This window comes from Aphelocoma coerulescens, chromosome 1, assembly GCF_041296385.1.
Source record: "Aphelocoma coerulescens isolate FSJ_1873_10779 chromosome 1, UR_Acoe_1.0, whole genome shotgun sequence".
In the NCBI taxonomy this organism is placed as follows: Eukaryota; Metazoa; Chordata; class Aves; order Passeriformes; family Corvidae; genus Aphelocoma; species Aphelocoma coerulescens.
In genome coordinates, this window is record NC_091013.1 from 114,379,610 (window position 1) to 114,392,674 (window position 13,065).

The window sequence follows — 13,065 nt, forward strand, 5'->3', positions numbered from 1 at the left end:
GTTTGGTTTCTTTTTTTTGTTTTGTTTTGGTTTGTGCATACAGATTTTAAGGTAGCTATATACTTTTTAAGTAGCACTCTGATAACCTGTTCCTGTTGTATTTTGGATATCTGTGTGAATGGATTCCAGCTGAAGCACTCACCTTTGCAGTCACTCTGAAGTTTCTGCAAGGGTACAACGCACTTGCATATACCAAATGTGTGGGCTCCTGACCGGTTTCTTTGTCAAAACAGAAAATCCAAGTGCTGATCGCCATCTAAAAATCTCTGCTCGATCTGGGCCATATTAATTTGAGAAACCTCTTTCCCCTCATTACCTACTGCAGCAAACCTAAGGCAGGACACCACCCCTCCAGCGGCGCTTGCAGGAGCCGGAGGCCGCAGGCTGGCAACACCAAGCACCACCTTCTGAAGTTCGCTGTTCCTGGCCACGAGCCTGCTCCTGACCTGGAGGGTTTCACCGCAAGCACATGGCCAGGCTGCCTCCAGGCATTCCTCTGGCCGCCCTGTCTCCTGGCACCCGGCCTCCTCCTCGCCTCTGGACGACTGGCTGCTATCCACCCTCGCAGATCCTCCCCGGGAAGCTTGTGCCGCTTGCCGCAGAGGATTGTGAAACACGTCTCCTGGTTTAGGGGAGATGTTGTTCAGCGCCGTTCTCTCTGAGGTGAAACGCTTTCAGATGCAATGACAACAAGGCCTGGTGTTGGTTTATAAAAAACGACATCCGAAAAACCCAAAAGAAAAGCCTCCTACGCTTAATAACAGTAAGAAAACAAGCCTGTAAAGTCACAAATAGAAACATTCTTTCAATGCCGATTGATCATTTTTAGGAGAAAATCCGGTATCGGTCCTTAAAGCAGAACAGACCGAAATAGAAAATGATTTATCGTTTATTATGTTAATGTGACACATTGAAGTGGGAGTACATTAGTGATCGTTTTTCACCCAAGTACATGAGGCATTTGCAAGAGATTTATAAATGCACTAACACAGAGATCACTGTTTTCCACAAAATGCCAAAATTCTCCAATACTAGCACACATTTCTTATTACCAGATCCCGACAGAATTCCTATCAGATGCCTTCAGGCATGGTACAGTGGCATGATGCATCATGTCAAAAAGCAGATCAGGACCATTATCAGGCAGATGTTTGACATGATGCATCATGTTACTCAGCCAGTGGCACACTGCCATTGCTCAAAAGGATTTTGACATGATACAGTGTGCCAATGCTGTAGCACAAAACCAGCATGTTCCAAAAATAGGGACAAATTCACCTCTGGCATAAGTAGAAGTAACTGCAGTGACTTCATTAGATTTGCATCTGCTTATGTCAACAGTGAGTTTGGCTTGTAATCTCAAATTTATATAAAAGAGTGGTAGGTGGCTGCATTTTCAGGTATTTGTTATATTGTTTTCTACTCCCAGCATTCAACCACCATGAGACAGCTGGGGAGAAACCGCCACCTTTCTCAATCCCTTCCCCTCTACCCCACAAGAAGCAGCATCAGATTTCCATTTTTAACTGTGTAACAATACCTCAGAGTACGTAGAGGGCCACTCTTCTCAGAAACTTGGGAGGTTGTGAGTTTGGGAATTTCACAAGCAATAGGAATTTACAAAAAGGGAGAGAGAGGATCTCTGCTTTCTGCCTCCATACTATTTCTCAACAGTAGCTGCAAGTGCTGGGTGCACAACAGCAGCAAAATAAATTTTGAGTGGCAATTAGAGTAATAGTAAAAGAATGACATGAAAGTGCAGCCAGGATGAAATGTGAGATCTGATAAGATTTGGAGACTTCTTAAAAGGCATTGTAATTTATTGTTTTCCCCTTTCATCACTTTGGAATGAAAAGCACAGCTTGCTAATGCAGATGCATCACACTGACAAAAGGAGAGGAGGGGAACCAGCTAAGGTAGGGCTGGTGTGAGATCTTTACAGAAGAGAAACATCCTGGCTGTCTGCCACAATCTGTTTCTTTAGTGAGGAGAAGAACTGACTGGTTCTATTTTAAATAAAGTTCATTCATCTTTGCTGTATGTTCTAGCTTCTTAAATCCGTCAGGGTTTCTTGGATTCTTGGACCAGCTGAACTTCAGTGATGCTAAGAGTAATCAAAAGGAATAAAGACCAGAAGATCCTCAGAGAGCACTAAGTAAATACCACCACCAAACATGACTTGGTACAGCAGCTGTGTGGGTTGTAACATCAAGGGAAAATGGCTTGTCTGGTACACTGGAGATCTGGAGGAGAGAAGAAGAGCATAGCAATGTGGTAAAGCAACCTGCACAGGCTCTTCAAGCATTCATTTACTTGTCTGCTTTGAGATGAGCTTTACTGTTGGATTTAGAGGTGTTCACTGCTTCCGCAGAAGACTTATCTAGAGGCCTAAACAAGTTCTGGAAACAGCTGCAAGCATCTCAAACGTTTTGAACAATATCAGCAAGAAATAAGGGTCTTTCCCGGCCCTTCTCACTGCCTACAATTATTCCCAAATCTTTCTTTGAGGAGACAGCTCTGTACAGTGAGCATTCCCCCAGAGATTACAGCCACCAAAACAACCACTCCACTGCTGTATCCCCATTCCTCCTGGTTTCACCCTCTGCTGGCATTCTATAAATATTTAAATCACTGGAAACCACACTGTAGCTAGCTGTGGCTGGTGCTTACAGGCAAAGCCCCTTGGCTTTGCTGTTATGGCCCGTTCAACAGCCAAAACTGTAACACGTTAGTTTTTCCTAAAGGAGACCAAATTGGAAGATAGACATGGCATCCCAAGGAAATACACACCAGGCATTACCTATGCCTTATGCATAAAGGAATAGGAAGGCTAAAAACAGTATTTGTTCACAACATGCTGGGAATTCTCTGATGAGATGGACAGTGATTTTTTATTTTTTTTTTAAGAAGTCAACTTTGAGGAAATAGCTTATTTTTTTGTGGGGAACAATCAATCTTGAAAAAAGCACTCTGCAAAGCAAGTTAAGTTTCTGGTGAAATCTGCCACCACAAAAATGTCTAAAGATTTCCCACCAAACTACATTGTACTGAGTATCCCAGCTGGGAAGTTTAAGTTGACCTCAAGACTCAGGGAGTGCTAGGCACGTTCCTGTAAAGCTACAATGCCATCACCACTGGGATCTACACTTCCAGCTGATCCACTGCAAATCCCAGAAGAGCAGGAGGCAACAGAGAGCTCAAACACTCCTGGGCTGAGCTCCGTCTTTCCCCATTCCCACAAGCACAAGCTGGAAGCAGGCAGGCACTTGCTTTCATTTCTGAAGGAAAGGAATGGAAACAGCCTGCCCCAAACACTTGAGGAGGGAGAGAAGGATGAGAGTTATCTCCATTCTGGAGGACAATGCTTCTCTCTGTACAAATTTATATTTCTCCAATTTGAAGCAATACAGAAATTGAAGGGTTGAGTGTTTAAAGCAAAGTGTTCCATTCACACAATGCCGTTTTAATTCATACAGTGCCTTCTGAGTACAGGAAACAGGCTTAACATTTTCCTTAGACTTGTAGCCATACAACCTCACCACTGAGGTTTTGACCCCACTGGAATAGGAGGCAGCTGCTCATGTGTGGCAAATACATTACCCTGAGATTTTTAAGACCTCTTGGTTCAAAAAGCAGCAAACCACTGGCCAAAGCTATGGTCATGAGATGCACCGTAGTCTCTCCACAGAATGTGAGGATCTGGACACCTCTCTGGTCATCTCTTTCATATTTTGTAATAAAACCAAAGCTGCAGTGCCAATTACAGCAAATATCTTTCTTCAAACCACTAACAGCTTTCACATCTCATGCCTGTAATCTTTAGCAAATAGATCAAGGACTGTTATTCATTTTAATGCCTGAATGCATTATATTTATTCTTGTTATAAGATGTTCTGTTACCACAGAAAATGTTTGGCTCCCAAAGAAAAAGAGGGAATTGTGTCAAAAGTCCAAATTCTTCCTTGAAATGCAAACATTTTTAATGGCTTTAATGGAAGATATGCATTGGAATCCCAGGGCACAATCTGGCACTGAAATCCTCCATCTAAACTGGAATTTTTCACCATGTCTTTTTCATAATCTATTATTAAGCATGTTTCCATCTCAGCAGTTGAAATTTGGGGCCCTGTTGCATCTGAGAGGGAAGTGCAAAGCAGCTGGGAAGTAACTGTAAAGGAGAAGCAGAAAACATATTGAAGCCCTCATATGCTGGACGATGCTGTTCTCTTCCATCCTTCTCCTCACAGGAACAAAAACCACATTGGGGTGATCCCACAAACTTCCAGTTGGAACAGTAGCAGCATCTGACCCAGTGCAGGGCAGCTTCAGTGCTGTTCCCAGTCACCCTGAGGGTTTCTTTGGTCCCTAACTGGCCACAGATTGAGCACAGATTCCCTCCCTGCTTCCCCTGTGAAGCTCTCAGGCTGCAGCAAAAGTGGTGAATGTGGAGCGACAGAGGGTGAAGCCCAGCAGCTCATGGCAAGTGAAAAGCCTGGGAGAACTGGTTTTCTTGTTCTGTAGCCCTGGTGACCAGTTCATGAGCACTGACTGACACCTGGCTCTGACATCAGTCCTGTTGTCAGTGTAGCCACTCACAGAATATCCTAGCAAATCCTCCAGGCTTTGGCACAGCCCCTGTAACTGCGGAATGTGTATGGACACTTTTTGGATGACTTAGCCAGAATATGATACAGTGTCTGCCAGTTTTATGCATGTGTGTCTAAATGGCTAACAGTACAGAGACACCAATAGAAACTAAGACTAATGCAGTGATATAATGATCACTTTGATCTTGGATTAATTATTAGTTTGAAAAAAAATCCCACAGTCTTACAATCTTGCTCCCCTCTGCTCAAACAATGCCTAAATGTCCTACAACCATCCCTGCTGGCACAGCTAACATCCTGTCCTGCATTCAGACTTTGCAATCTACAGGAGAACAGGAGTGATTTGCCATTCCTGCTTCACCCTCAGACTGATATCACACTCAACAGTTTTGTCACCAAACATTGAAGGTCCGTCTTTCCCAGGAAACTTCTCATGAAACAAAGGAATTGCAGTACTGTGTCCAGTTGAACTGCATTCACTTTACTTCCTCCTCCTCTCGCTCCACTGACATAAGTGGTTTTAATAATATTTCAGCTAATAACACTCCTTATGGTTTATTGGGTGTGAATTGTGACTATAGGAACATTTGATGAACACTCTGGTTTGCAGAAACAGGGCAGTGTGAACCCTTTCTTTGGCTCACAGGACAGAAAGCATTTACTACAAGGAACACTGCCATGTTTTTAATACCACATACCATTTCCCAACTCTAAATAAATATATGTTAAATGGAAGTGAAAAGTTGTTTTGCCGCAGTTTCATAAATGCCTTCAAAAATTTAACAACTGCTTGGGTTGTTTTTTTTTTTTTTTTTGTGCAGTTTTTTTACTCCTTTTGCCAAGAGTTTGTATTAGAGTAATAATATAATTTGCTTCTATACTAGATTATTATAATAATCAAAACTGCCAGCATTTCCCAGTTTCTTTTCATACTGCTCTTGTGATCTCGTTATCATGGGCTTTTCTTTGCTCATCAAAAGAAATTGTGTGTCTGGTGAAGGAAATGGCTAAAAAAATACTTCTAGAGTATTACCAATCTCTTGGTAAATAAAAAGCAGGCATTAATAACACTTAGCCAGCTCTTCTCAGTTCTCTGTGACTTTGTTCCTTTCCCATCACAGTGAGAAAGCAAGTAATTAATTCCTAGTGAAATAATATGTGGCATAGTAAAATGTGTAAAATATTTATATATGATTGCACTAATTCTCACAATGACCACAGTGAGCTATCACCACTATTTCTCTTAGACCTGGAGATACAGAGGCTGTGGGTTTAACCAGCTCAAGTCATGGCCAGAACTTTTGTCATTCAGGCATGGGCTTCAGTCATGCAACTTGTTTTGCCTCTTGTAGGGAGCAAGATTCATTGTCATGATTATTTCCCACTCTCTGGGTATCTCTGTGCTTAGGATGTGATTGCTTTAACAAAAAAAAAAAAAAAAAAAAAAAAAAAAGAAAAAAAAAAGGAGGTCTTTAAGTGAGCAAAACCAGCATCCTGAAACTGGAAAAATGAGCTTAAAAAGGAAGATATTGCTCACAGTGATGATTTGTCCCTTCCCAGAAAGCCAGAGGAGGTGGGAAATGAAGGAGAATTTTGCTTGCACAAAAGCCAAAGCGCACTACTGAATAGACGTAATATTCCCAAAATCAGGGATAAGAGAGCTGAATATTAAGCTCCATCTTCATTTTCCACTATGGAATTTTCCAACCAGTTAAACAGTCCTTAGCTCTTACACACATGCATTATCTCTAACATCTAGAAGAAACACTGTGCCTCTGTCTTAAAAGTACAGACAACAGTGTTTTGGAGGAGATGGGTCCAATGCAACAGTACTCAGTGTTTTACTTCATTAATGTAAACTTGTGTAAAAGAAAAAAAATACATTAAATGCTTTCTTCTAAATTCATCTTCCATATTTCTAAGTGAGACAGGGAATTATCACCTCTGGAAAGGTACATTTGAGCCAACATAACAAGCAGGCTAAGAGCTCTGGAATAGCTCCTGTAGCTCAGTATGAATAAAATATGTAATTCTCCAAGTGTATCAGTACCACAGCTCACATAAACACCATCAGTTTTTGGTGAAAGTTTGAGGGTTTGGGGTTTTTGTTAAGCCTGCTGCAATAGAGAAATAGGAAGTGGTTAACAACACCAGGACTAAACCCAGGCATTTGAAGGTCACATTACAATTTTAGAGATATCTCTACAATTTTTGTAGAGCTTACTGGGGAGTCTCTTTGCAGCCTCAATTCCCTTAATTTCAAGAAGTACTAATTGCCTTCCAAATTAGAGAAGGCTGCACCACTGGAGAATCGTAGCCTTGCTGGGGTTGGAAGGGACCTTGAAGATCTTCTTTTCCCACTCCTCTGCCATGGGAGGGAAACTCCCCCTAGATTAGGTTGCTCAAGGCCTCATCCAAACTGGCCTTGAACACTGGCATGTTCTTTTACTGTAAGCAGCTTATTCTTTGCAGGCCTCTCCCAGAGATACCAAACACAAACTTATTTACTTCCTATTGCTCTCAATCCCAGCCCAAAAAGCAAGCCGTAAAGAGATGTTGCTCACCTGTTCTTGAAATTCTTGCAGAGAAGAGCCATGTGGGAAGGATACACAGGCAGCAATGGAGAATTTCCTCTCCCGGGACAGGGAGCACAGCAACACCCCTTCCTAAAGCATTTTCCTTGGAAGGAGAATAGGAGCCTGTTTGTCTGCTCTGTCCTTACATCTAAGCCCTGGGGTCCAAGTGTGCTGCTGTAACTCCAAGCTAGAGGTGGCAAAGTCCTTTCACTCTGACTAAAGGCAGCTATTTCTTCCACCAATGGCATCTGCATATTCCCAATCAGGGAACGCTTTAATAAGCTGCAGCATCTGAGAAAGGTGGGCTGCAGGGTCCTAATTAAATAGCGACTGACATATCGCTTTTCAAACTAAACATCCAGCTGGGATGCTCAGGGTAGCACTCTTGGTTTGTAAACAACAGCACAGAGCACTCCACAGAGCAGCTCTGTGCCCTTCTGCCACAAAACACTGCAGAGGCTCCCTGCGCCCTTGTAACAAATGATCTAATGATCCTCAGGAGCAGAAAACAAGGCTGATTTGTAGCTCTCTTCAAGAGACTAAGCCAGTTAAGCAAGACTTCTTAATTGCCTGCTCTTTATTATTTAATGCATAAGCTAGAAAAAAATAAAACCCTTAGGGCCAGATCCCAAAAGGTTATTGAGGTATCCAAGCCAGGCAGAAGTCAGCTGCAATTACGAACAGTGATACTAAAAACTTCTGCTCAGCTGCTGCCCAGCTCAGAAGGCTCTTAAACCTAAGTAGGTACCTATTTCAATTTTAAAGTTCTCCAGGTGCCCAGCATTCAGCTCCTGCACATGCCAAGAAACACTTCGCTCCTGACAGTGCCGAGGAAGCTCGTGCCAGCCCAGTGCTGAACCTCTTGAGAGCCAGGAGAAGCCCAAGAGGTTTCAGTCCCAATGAATGTTCACCTGGTGGACAGAAACACCTGAAAACCTACCTGTATCTCTTGAATGGGTTATAAATAATGTCAGCCTAATTATAAGTTACAACGAGGCCAGCAGACAGGCCTGCTCAAAGGCACGTCACAGGTCCAGCAGGTACATGAAGGAAAGCAAAGCAGCAGGGAGGCAATTCCAATGTTCTCAGAAACACTCAGAGCTGCAACTTATTAAGGACAAATGAGCCAGGTACCTCACCCACAGCAACGCAAGAAACATGCTTTTAAAACACTGCACCTTCTCTCCTCAGACTGAACTGTGGGAAAAATGATCCTTTAAATGAGTTGGACTCAAGTCAGACTAACACTGAAGTTCATCAGCTGTGGGGTCTGAAAACAGTGGAGCAGCCCCTGTAGCCTTGGCCCACTCAGACTCCTGCCAGGAGCGTGGAGGGAGAGACAGGAATGAGAGCAGGAGCACTTTTTCTCCCTCTTCTCACATTTCCCATCAGTGGTCCTATGCACAGATCACTTGAAAAATCTCGCTCTCCCAAAGAGCGGCATTTGTGCTGTGCAGTTTAGATATCACCATTTCGAAAAAAGTTTGTTGTTCTCTTTTGTTGCACATAATCTTATTCTCTTTGATATCTGCTCGAGAGGGATGTGGCTCACTCAGGAGAGCCTTTGGGACTGTGTTCCACACACAGCAACATCTAATAAGATTTATTGCCATATTTCCTTGCTTTGCTGCGAATTCAGGTACTGCACTAATGGAACAATGAGATAGGCCCTTGACTTGGTAAATACAGAATAAAAAAAGGCTTATGTAAGAGCCTATAAAAACAAGACAGTTCAGAATTCAGGCAGCTGCTCTATTCTTGATTCCTTCCATTGTGCCTCAGGATGGACAGACGTCAGCCAGCCAGATCTCTTATATGCATTATTGCATTCTGTGAAGTTTGGGCATAACAGAAACAAAGGCAAAGATGAAATGGTAATGTTAACTTTTCTGTTCATCTTCTGACACACTTTAAATCACTTCATGTGGCATTGCACTCCTAGAAGATTTTATTACTTTTAAAATTAATACTGTGTAAGGAAAAAAATGTCCCTTAGGCCTGTTGCAGTATTTATACAGGTAATTTCTCTGTTCGCAGAATATTTAACCTCAGCAGAGATAATTCCCCTTGTTGTGAATGGCATCTATAGAGCTAAACAATACAAAAATCAGTCTTTGGTTCCAGGAGTCATTTTGATTTATGTCTCACTTGTTGTCATGGTCAGTGCCAGGAGATGACTCCAGGACAATGGAAATGGTAATGCTCCATACTCAAAACTGGTTGGAAGCAAAGCCTGTGTGGCATGAGGCTTCTGCCTCCTCAGAGTGAGGGTAGAGCTCCCACAGCTCTAGAATGAAGAGGACACAAATCGCTACAGAAGACAGAATTGTCTGCAGATAAAAAGGTGAAAGGCTCCACCAGAGTCCTGGCAAATGTCAATAATGATTCCATCAGATATAAGAAATTGTTTTCTCGAAAACATTCACAGAGACAATTACAGCTATTTTAGTAATTGAACCAACTCTATCCCTTCCCACCTTCATCTCTTTAAAGAGAATGTAAACATCACCGTGCACAGCTGGAAGTTGCTCAGACATTATTGTCATTTTTTTATATTTCTGTATACAAGGAATAGAATTGATGATCTATGAATACCAGTGCGAACTTCAAAAATTTATATTTTTAATGTGCTAAAGAGAATAAAGTTGTTGCATTCATTCATGGTGTTCTCTCTCAGAAAAATAAGAAAGCTGAGTGCACATAGTGAATTTAGTCAAATTAGAAAGTTAATCCATTGCATGTAGTTAAGCACCGACACACGACATGTCACTAACCAGTTGTCTCACTATTAGGCTTTTGAAATGTCCAAATGACAACCTGAGTAGGGTTTTATGGAATTTCTCTGGTTTTAGACCAGCCTTAGAAGGTTGTTAGAATTAATTTTTTTTGAGAGCAGTAAGCATTTTTCATATACAATTGCCAAGTTGGAAACCCTGAAGTTTCTGGGTAGAGATTCCCATTTCAGAGGAAGGTCCTTGCGCAAGTGAGAGTGCAAGATACCACAAGAGGAAGAGGTCTTGTCTAATGGCAAACATCAATTTTTAAGAGAAGTGAATGGTTGGGAATGCTTCTCTACTCATTCTGCAGGGCCTTAGGGACAGCACAGCTCACTGGGTAAGCAATTAGCCTGATGCGGGCACTTGAAGGAGAAAACATGCACAGCAGGACACTCAGTGCTCAGAGGCCATCCAAGCAGGACTTAGAATCACTCTCCAGTTACACTTTGGTTACTGCTCTTGTGTTAAACAACTGAAGGGAGTGATCACTGTGTTGGCTGGGATTCAGAAACATGGATCGGTTCAGTCAGACAGCACCAGTGAAGGGATGCTCCAGGGAGAAGAGATGACTGCAGCATATAGGCATCAACAGTGCAACCTTTCCATGCTGACATGAGGGGAAGATGTGAAATGCAGCAGGATTCCCATTTCTGGCAGTCCAACACTTGGTTTGATACTGCAATACATACACTTTTGGATGATCCTGAATAGATGGTCTCAAAACCGTGTGGCAGTTTCGAGAGGGTTTTGTAATTTGTTTCTTGTTCTCTGACCCATGCTTAATTCCATGGAATATTGTAGCCAACCTGATGAAGGACTTGGGATGCTGTGAATTATTCATCAGAAATAAAATCGATATAAAGCTGTCTGTTAATAATGCTGATTCAAGGTTTTGCCTCTCTGTTTCACAGGGCTCCTATTTTTAAATACAGCTCAGGTACACTGCAATTACACATGCCAGTTGTGCATCTCCTAGGCAGCAAGATCTAGTGCACACAAGTAAGAGGATTCATTTCAGTCTCTCAGGAGTCTTTCTTGGTGTGATGTCTTCTAAAAAAATGGAGAGAGGGAATGCAGAACTGTGCCTTTAATTCATTTATTTAGTTTGGGTCTCTCAGGCAATGATCAATCACTCTTCTCCAGAATTTCCATTCATTTTCTGGTGGTAAATTTATCAGCAGGGAACCATCTATAGTCCAGATTTTGAACTTGAAGAACTCATAGTCCAGATTTTGAACTTGAAAGATGTAGGTAAGAATCTGTGGGGAAAAAAGTGAAAATATGTGTCTGTCAATAACAGACAGGCTTACTGAGAAAAGCAGTCCATCCAAGAAATTCTCTTGCAGTCTTCAAGAATTCGCAGATAAACCCCTGTCCTTTAAGAGAAGTAAATCCCATTTATGCTCACAGACAGTACATACTGGGTTTGGCTGCTGTGATACCAGTTTGTGTCCTGCAGATGGACATCACAGGCAAGAACCTGAAAGGTTTGGGTCTGCACAGGACTCTGGGCAGAATAAAAACACCAAACAGGGCACCTTCCCTTCTGGGTAACCTAACAGAGACTTGAGTAGTGACAGCTGGATATGATCATCCCCACTGATGGCCAGGCATGTCCATTCCCAGTGCCTCAGCAAACACAAGCATTGACTGGACTGTTTCTGGGAGCTTACCCATGAGGAAAGAGCTGTTGGTTATTTTCTCCACTTTACTAGAGTAAGGCACTACTTTTGGTCTATTGTAACCAGAGCTCGCAAGTGGGTGGGCTCCTAAATCATAACTTCAAATCAATCTTAAGCAGTTTTAAGATTGAGCCCACTAGAATTCTTTATCAGATTTCTGAGGGCTTCTGAGCCTTTGGGTTAATTCTGGTTTGAGCTTTATTTGGGTTGGATTATTTGAAAAACACCATTCTGATGTTTTCTCAGTAACTGTGAGAACAAAATTTCATTTGCATTTTAAAAGAAAAGTAAGGAATGTAAAAAAACCAATAATCACATGACTCAAAGAATAGATGTGTAAACACAGCAAATACTGTGTGATTTGAAACAAGAATAAACTTTTTTGGTAAAACTGGTAGGAGCAAATTTTCTTCTCTTAATGTTTGAGGTTCATATTTGGAATTATACACTCAGGCTCTTTGGTAAATATACAGGAATGCAGAGCCCTGCTTGAATTATATTTCTAAACTAAGGGTTGAGCTATAAAAGTCCCTTTTGCATAACATGCAAGATAAGCTTAGATTTGTCCAAATCTGAATGCCACCTGATTTCAAAAACAGAACTAAACTCGCTAGAGGATTTCTCCAAGAAATCCTGGAATACTCTGAACCTCTGAAAGTGGCATTTGGCAACAGCAGCATGGAAATGCAGGCCAGGCTCAAGGTAAGAATGAATTAATATAGTAACACATAGAAAACTGCAGGATCAGAGAGGTGATAAACTCACTTTATGAGATCAACCAGCAGTTTCTTACATGTCTACTACTTCCACTTTCAGGGTTAGGTTCTGGTTTGAATACCCTGTTAGTGAACACTCCAGAGCATCAATGGCTGGAGAAGTCATTGTTTCTAGCAAGGCTGGTGGTGCTAAGCAGCTGCTCAGCCCACCTCTGTCTCAGCCAGCAGGCTGGAAAAAGAACATAATGCCTCTGGGGACACTTGTTGGTTTTTGTGGGACAAATTTCATAATCTTGAGGATCATGGGACAATTCATTAGTGAACCAATCTGCATTTAGCATGCTTTTCAAAAAAAGCAAACAAGGAGCTTTAATAAAAGGCCATTTTTGTTTCTTGAAGAGGAAATAGAAATACTGTGCATGCAAATTAATGTTTCTAGACCACAGTCATGCAACCTACTGCTTAATTCAATAATACTCTGAAAGACAAACAGACATTAAAAAACGAATTAACCTCCAGGCTGCAAAATTTTAATAAAAATAGATCTTAAATAGACAAAGGGCAAGCCTTCCAAAACCCATGAAATTAAATTGCTTTTATATTTCCTTTTTCTTCCTACAGCTTTACCTCAGAATAGTATTTTCATTATAATTGCATCAGCAGTTTTGTATTGTTCTTCAAAGTAAATCTTTCATAACTCAAGCTAG

The 13,065-nt window shown here is 41.7% G+C and overlaps 1 long non-coding RNA gene across 6 annotated transcripts in view; it reads right to left on the reverse strand.

Moving 5' to 3' along the window:
* Window positions 1-873: 873 nt before the first annotated feature.
* LOC138115175 (uncharacterized) overlaps window positions 874-13,065 on the reverse strand; it is a 58,235-nt gene continuing 46,043 nt past the window's right edge. For all 6 annotated transcript variants that reach the window (XR_011153114.1, XR_011153096.1, XR_011153108.1 and 3 more), the window contains 3 exons: window positions 8,124-11,219; window positions 7,172-7,286; window positions 874-2,243 (listed from right to left, as the gene is read on the reverse strand). This is a non-coding gene — a long non-coding RNA (uncharacterized lncRNA). The remainder of the gene's footprint in view (window positions 2,244-7,171; window positions 7,287-8,123; window positions 11,220-13,065) is intronic.